This window comes from Camelina sativa, chromosome 19 (assembly GCF_030686135.1).
Source record: "Camelina sativa cultivar CO46 ecotype springtype chromosome 19, ASM3068613v1".
Classification (NCBI taxonomy): domain Eukaryota; kingdom Viridiplantae; phylum Streptophyta; class Magnoliopsida; order Brassicales; family Brassicaceae; genus Camelina; species Camelina sativa.
Genome location: NC_141898.1, coordinates 27838424 through 27845923, shown reverse-complemented (window position 1 = coordinate 27845923; position 7500 = coordinate 27838424). Strand labels below are relative to the sequence as shown.

The 7500-nt window shown below is 43.8% G+C and overlaps 2 protein-coding genes across 2 annotated transcripts in view; both read right to left on the bottom strand.

The window, feature by feature from the left end:
• Positions 1-7500, bottom strand: part of LOC147921179 (uncharacterized) — a 62645-nt gene that overhangs the window by 15077 nt on the left and 40068 nt on the right. Inside the window, 1 exon segment of the mRNA XM_087501381.1 lies at positions 1-7500. This exon segment is cut by the window's left edge and continues 15077 nt beyond it; it is cut by the window's right edge and continues 39699 nt beyond it. The gene's annotated coding sequence lies outside the window, so the exon portion shown is untranslated.
• Positions 1-7500, bottom strand: part of LOC147921183 (Ycf1 protein) — a 52231-nt gene that overhangs the window by 15077 nt on the left and 29654 nt on the right. The window contains exon 1 of the mRNA XM_087500361.1: positions 1-7500. This exon is cut by the window's left edge and continues 15077 nt beyond it; it is cut by the window's right edge and continues 29654 nt beyond it. The gene's annotated coding sequence lies outside the window, so the exon portion shown is untranslated.

Below are 7500 nucleotides of genomic sequence, written 5' to 3'. Positions count from 1 at the left end.
AAAAGTTTCTTCGCCCTCCTCATCAATGAATTAATGAGTTTCTTCGCATTGGTATTAGAGTAAGATAGCCAACTATGTGGGATTCTTTTCTAGACTAGTATACTCTAGCTCCTTAGCACTAGCAATAATAGTATTAAAAAGTGAGAGATAGGCCTATAGATTCCTTTGTCTCGTATTCAAACGAATACTATAGAAGGCTGAGAACTGGCTTGTTTGGCTCATCAATTCCAACAACGACCAAAACCGGTTACATCAAAGCTATCAAGCCCTCCTAGCGCCTAAAAGCTGTGAAAAGTCTTAAACAAATAAGAATGCCCACCCCGCCAAGCGAGTACGAGAACAACCCTCCATCTTCCTGTCAACGGGACAACAATCAATCTTTGTTGGTCCGTAGTTGAATTTCAAACTAAGAAAATCCGTTCTCAGTGAGCTTGAATCGGTATCATGGGTCAGAGTACTTTGGCCCGGAAAAAGCATCTCAAATAGCCTTTCTTTTGTAGTAAGCCGCTCGTACCGCTCCTCTAGTTCAAGTAGTTCAAGAATTAAGCTAGCTTAGTTAATCGATTTTAAGACAGGCTTACCTCCCCTTCATCCCTTGCTTCTTTGAAAGTGCTTTCCTTTGAGTGAAGGCAGCATAAGTGCATTGGTCACATACGTCCGCACACCAAAAGCCTCGTATGCAGATCCTAGTGCCACCATCCATGTCTGCTGAATTTAATGCATTAATTCTCCATGGCACCCGGGAACTAGTACCATCATCTCCTCATCAAAAGATTGTTGTGGGTCTTATCGGGTTAAGCGGAAACCTGATGGCAGTGTTGAGCGGTACAAGGCTCGCCTCGTTGCCAATTCATCAGCGGCCTGGGATAAGATCCTGGGTAATATTTAAAAAAAAGGGAGGGACAGCTGATAAGGCTATTGACTCCACTGACCGGGGCGCAGCAAATGTGGCTAAACATTTAATAGACTCGCATCGAAAGAAGATTTCTTGCTTTAGTTCGATGGGAGGCATACCAACTTAGGTCAACTTTATGGGTACGTCTTTCATTCAACCGCCAGTGGAGAGCAAGCGCCCCACCCGAGTCTCCAGCGAAAAGCGTTTTTATATATAATATAAATTATTATCGATCGAAACCTAAAGCCAAGTGCATCGATCGGTTTCCTTGCGTTGGGAGGGAGATTGAATGAACCCTTGAAAGCTAGCGGGGACTCAGAGAGAAGAGAGCCAGGGATATCCAACCCAAGAATCGCACGCAGGCTTCCCGCCCCCTTTCTCTAACGAGGGTTTGCTTACGAGAGATCGAATGCTTCCAAAGCAGGGAAAAAAAGATAGGAAGATTGAATGAAAAATCGAGGGTGGGAACCAAAACTCATCTACATATATACGCACTGGTACCACCATGAAGACTGTTCCCACTGAGTGAAGAATCAGATTTATGACTATGGGATAATAAGATCCAATCCAATTGATTAATGAAAGTCGACTCGACGATCAGGTAGCCTCATCCCATTCTTTAAAGCAGTAGCGAACAAAGGACGCCGACAAGAAAAAGGCATAAAAAGAGTGAGAAAGCTCAATCCAAGACATGAAAGCGGAATCACAACTGTGCTTAAATCCCTACTTCCACCGAGGGAAAAGTCCTCCTATTCCTTTCACCAGTTCAGGGCAAATAATGAAGGGGTTTCCGGCGCAAATGAATAGTAGAAAAAGGTCGATTCCTCCTTGCAGTTGATTAACTTTCACTTTAGTTGGACATGGCAAGGAAAGCAGGAATGTCATCAGGCTCAGACCTATTCTTGCAAAGAAAAAGAGACTCGCTCTAGTCCCGTAACCATTCGTAAGGAGGGAGCGCTGGGCGAATGCATGTTTACTGTAAAAGTGGTTGTGTCTTAACGGAATGATCTAAACTCGGCTACCCGCTCCTAGTGCCACCGGATCCCTAGGTCTTGTTCTGACATGTGCGATTTAAATAAATGCCTCTGACATGTGATTAACCGAATCAGCTGCGTAACCTTCTTTCACAAGAGAAATGTGGCGGCATTGCCTGCTTCCAGGTATGAATCCACAACTTCTGCTGTGTAAAATGAGATTGAAATGGATTAGAAGCTAGCTCAATCATTGGGTTAGCCAACTCAAATATTGCTTAGTGAAAGTTCTCCTCTCCCAAAAAGCATAATTTGTTAGGACCAAACTGCCAATGAAATGCATTAAGCCATTGCGCTAGTCTTTTCCACAAGAAATTGAATCATCGAATTGCATATCATATATAAGAATTATTTATGAATGATTGGCGCCTTGAATGAGAGTTTCTTGGTCCTGCCAATGGCTCTTATAAAAAAGTAAAGCGATCTCCTCTAATAAAGGATCAGGATCTAAAGAAGCGAAAGCTATAACTCGACTAAAAGGAAAGAAAGTTCCTCTACTGAAAGTGGTTGTGATAGGGAATAGGTAAAGGCCTTGCCTTATTCAAAAGATCCAGAAAGTAGAAGAGTCGGCATTACCTCTATTAAAGTTTTTTTTTCCAGCTATTTCAGCTCTGGGAGGAGGGACTACTTCTTTTCACTATTTCGAGATGCGTGAATACATTGAGAGATAGCCAGTCCTGGAAAGAGCAGATGTGAACAAAGCTAAAAAGGAAAGCAGACTGACTTCCATTTCTTCAGTAGGGGAGAAACACTCTTTCTTGGTTGACTGCTGGAAAGCTTGACTTGGTCTCAAAGGCTTGGCTAGAAGGCAGAACTCTTTCTTTAGTGGCAACAAGCCCAGAAGAATCGAATCATCGCCCAAAAGCAAGGGAATCAACGAACGATCTACGAATATCAACGGCTTTTCCCACGGTAAGAGGTAAGGGACAGGGTGAGGAACGAACAAGTAGCTAGGCTTTCCTGGTGGTTATGAAAGTAGCTTGGCCTTGGCTTAGGCGAGTGCAGTCACTTCCGGATGAAATGATTTAGGTCCCAAATCAGTAGCCGTTCCTTCAGCTCCTAGTTTCAAAGCCAAGTCAGCAGCTATGATATGAAAGCATTTCTTTCGAGATAGCCAGTCCAGGTGCTCGGGGCAAGAGCTAACCGTAGCAGTCTAAGGCCGAGATGAATCGATTGAAGAACAAATTCACTTATATAGGGAATCCGCCTTTCTTTTCGTCTCAACGCGGGCAACATTAGATTCGTCAGAGTCGCTAGCTCTTCTTTCTGTTTTCACGAATCCTTTGAACGAATCCTAGTTAGTTAGCTTGGCACTAGGAGTTGTCTAATCAAAAGGCGTAAGCGCAGCAGTTAGAATTTCATCCGCATCTGGCTTGATGACTGCTTTCCCATTCATAAAGTATACTCCTCTTTGGTTCATTACCCTCGGCGATGCGCACCTGGTAGTACCCCGGCTTTAGATCCAACTTGGTGAAGAAGCTTGCATCTCCCAACGGATCGAATAGGTCTTCTACGCGCAGAATCAGGTACTTATTCTTGAGGGTAACCTTGTTTAGATATAGGTTAGTCGATGCATAGACGTAGGCTCCCGCTTCTTCTGGAACAACACTGGGGCTTCATAAGATGCTTAGGATGGCTGGATATACCCGGCGTCCAATAACTCCTCTGTCAATTTAAAGCAGGGCTCCGTCTCTGTTCTGAAAGAAAAGGAAGTAGTGCACTAGCAGGGAAATATAGAAGTTTGCCCTCCCCACAGAAGCCAGTAGCTAGAGAGGATAGGATGTGGTCGAAGCCGCTGGTAATACCCCCTAACTGGAGTGAACTCTCCCCTATAGTGGACTGGGGGATTGACATGTAGTTTGAGTCAAATTATGGAATTGAAACGGAGTTGCATTAACTTGAGAAAAACTTGTGTCCAATCGCTATAGAAAGAAGTTGAAACAGCAGGGAAATAGGGCTTAGCATGGCATTTCCTTAGTCGTTCCCCTTTCTTATATCATAACTCGATAAGCATTAACAAAGCCTTTCAAAAAAGGTCCAACGAACAACAAACATGAATAACTATATAACTAAAATCAGTGACTAGATTAATTATGCTCTGAATGAAGGGAATTCGACTTCTTTTAAGAGCAATGTTAATGTAAGTCATTGATTCCGTTCAGTCAGTCCCTTTTCAAAAGGTACATCCCTCACTCCTTAGGGTATTGTATGTATTTTGAAGCTCTTAAAATCTGATCCGTTTACCGTTGATGATGATGCGGACAGTGTGAGGAGCTCTAGACGGGATTCACAGATTGAATCTGCTACTTCTGATCATTCAGAAGCGGGCCAGCTAAAGCGGTTGAGTAGAGGGCTAGAGAAAGGGTGGATCGTAGCGAGGAGGGGCTCTCGGTTGAGGGACCCGAGCGGTAGAGCCCTTGTAGTTCACTAAGGTGCTATTGAGCTTTAGTTGCTATTCCCCTTGTGTACATATACATGACATGCTTATGCCTAAGGAAGGGAGGTATTCTCAATCTAAGGAAACCATATCTCCTTGCCCCACTAATTGGTAGGCTGAACCGCATCAGGCCACACACGCTGAATCGGCATCACTTTCGTTGGGAAAGACAAGACGCACAGCACAACGGGGTCGGCATCGGACACCCACAAGGCAAGGTTCTCTCGTGTTTTAGACAGGAATCAGCGGCCTGGGATTGATTATTTTGATAGATTAAGCCCTGTGGTTAAGCCTATCACTATTCGTCTTTGAGTATTACTCTATACCATGGCTGGACTCTTCGTCAATTGGATGTCAACAACGCTTTTCTACAGGGTCACTTAACCGAAAAGAGTCATGTCTCAACCTCGCGGTCGATATTCATTTTTCTTCTCTTCTCATGTGTGCAGGTTTCGAAAAGCAATCTATGGTCTTAAACAGGCTCCTCGCGCCTGGTATCATGAGTGAAATTTTTGATAGCTGCTTATATGCCCAGTCCGACACCTCTTTGTTCATTTATCATCAGAATGGAATGAAAGCCAAGCATCTACTAGCCGCCTAGCCAGTAAGGGGGAACGCTCCTGCTTAGTACAACCAGAAAGAAAGAATGCAGAGTAAGGCCGGGAATAGGCTTCGTAAGAGGACTGTTTGAGGTACTCTGGAAGGACAGTTACACCCATGCCGGCGGAAGACTTAGGATAAGCGGTCACTACCATCTTATTACTATGGGCTAAGCAGATACTATCACCTTAATAGCAGCAAAGAGCCATAATTGAATCACGAGGCTTTAGCCCCGAGGAAGTTTAGAACAAATTGAATTAGAATTGACGTACAATTAAGATGAATCGACATTTGATTCAAGATTCCCCTTCGACTTGTGAACTATATCTTACCTGCGGCTTATAGCCTCAATATCCATGTAGGTGACCTTCTACTGAGCGAAATCATTACCTTCTCTTCGCTCTTAGCTTGAAGTTCTTCTTGGCGCTACTGCCCAGCCGGGGTGAATGTACTGGATGCTGCTCGTCAAAGTCAAAGCAAGGAATATCGCACGTAAGAGATCCATAGTACGCAAAGAGAGCTTTTTCGTTTTTGTTCTTCCTTCAATAGAAGAGCACGCCCTTGGCCTTTATCACCAGATCCGCCGTATTTGGAAACAGCTGAACCTCTTTGTATTGCTAAATCCATGACTTTTTTTTTCCAATATCCCTTCTTCTTTCTTTTCTATGATTCGCGAAACATGAATTTAGCTACCTTGAACCACTGTAACGGTCTCCCTTCTAATATCTGGGTTCTTTACTCGGCCATCCATCAGCTTCCAACCATTACCTTTATTACTGCTCAATCCATCACCTGTTCCTTGTTCCTGGATAATGTTAGCTGCGCTTTCATTTTATTTCTTATAATAATTTCATTACATTATGAGGAGATCTTTATAGCAGGATCTTCAGTTTCTTCATTCTGCTATCAATGATCTTTGGATTTTTGTTGGGTATTTCAACGCGGGCCCATGAAAGGCTTGGAGGTGAGATTCCCACCAGTATTTCCTGTGTTTATTTCTCTGCTGAAGCTATTAGCTCCTGTAATACTATAACTCACTCACTTCCTGAGACTTGTTTCTCGAGGTGCGGAGTGACTCGAGCACTTGTTGCGAGAGGTGCGCTCTCGCTTCTGAGAAAATAGCTTTTATTAGTTATTAGAAGTTCTACTAGGTACAAGACTCTTACCTTTCTAACTCACTTTTAAGGGATCGTTTTTTATTTGGACAAGCATCGCGTACCATATTTGATTGACAACCTTCTGACTTCGTTTATGGCGTACCCCGTACTGATGGAAAGTAGTCTTGCTTTGTTATTGATTCGCCTAGCTTAGGGTTGAGGAAGGATCATCACTCAATACCTTTAGCCTCTGGTATACTCGTATGACAGTCCTATTCTCGGTTTGGTAACTACCGTGGTCGCGGCTCATTCTCTACAAGAGGAAGAGGGTTTCATCAACGCTATCAAGCCCTCAACTAGTTTGCATCAATCCCACTCCTCTGATCAGTTCTCTTCTCGACCCGTTTGCCAAATCTGTGGCTAAACTGGTCACTCAGCCCTAAAATGCTGGAACCGATATGACAACTCCTTCCAGAACAGTGATATTCCTCAAGCTCTTGCTGCTCTTCAGATCACGGATACCTTTGGTACAGAATGGTTTCCAGATTCTGGTGCCTCCTCTCACATTACCAATTCTGCTCATCACCTCCAACAGTCACAACCTTATGTGGGATCCGACAGTGTGATGGTTGGGGATGGAGCCTTCTTGCCCATCACTCATGTTGGATCTACCAATCTACCAAGCTCATCAAGTAGTTTACCATTAAATGAAGTTCTTGTTTGTCCTTTCATAACTAAGTCTCTTCTCTCTGTGTCCAAACTTTGTGATGATTTATCCATGCTTCTTTGAGTTTGATGCTAACGAAGTATGCATAAAGGACAAGCAAACACGGAGCTTGCTGAGCAAAGGAAAAACGGTGTAAGGACATCTATATGTTGGAGAATTTTAATCTATAAGTCTTCTACTCTACAAGACAACAAGCAGCTAGTGAGCTCACTTGGCATTATAGGCTTGGGCATCCAAATCCTCAAGTTCTCCAACAACTCAAGACTAGTAAAGCTATAGTTATTAATAAAAGCGATCTTTCTGTTTGTGAAGTCTGTCAGTTGGGCAAGAGCTCTAGTCTTTCGTTTTCAGGACTGTTATCACCATCTCATCCCACCGTATCCAAGTTCTCTGCTTCGTGCTTGGCAGCTTGGTTCTAAACCTTCATATGTCCCTTCTGTTTCAACAGACAGTTCCTTTATCACACCTTCACAGGTCCCTCGATCCTCCACTCTGCTTCCGCACTCACATACTGCTAATTCTTCTCCTGCTATCTCGACATCTTCCCGGTTTCACAGGCTCTGATTGCGAATCTGCAGATCCTTCAATTGTCTCTGCGATTGCTCCTGGAACTGCTACCACATCAGAAAGAGACTGTCCTGTGCGTACGGCAGGCTCAGATCCTGTTCCTATTGGCGACAGCGGTACCTTTTTTGATGTTGGGACAGCTGCTC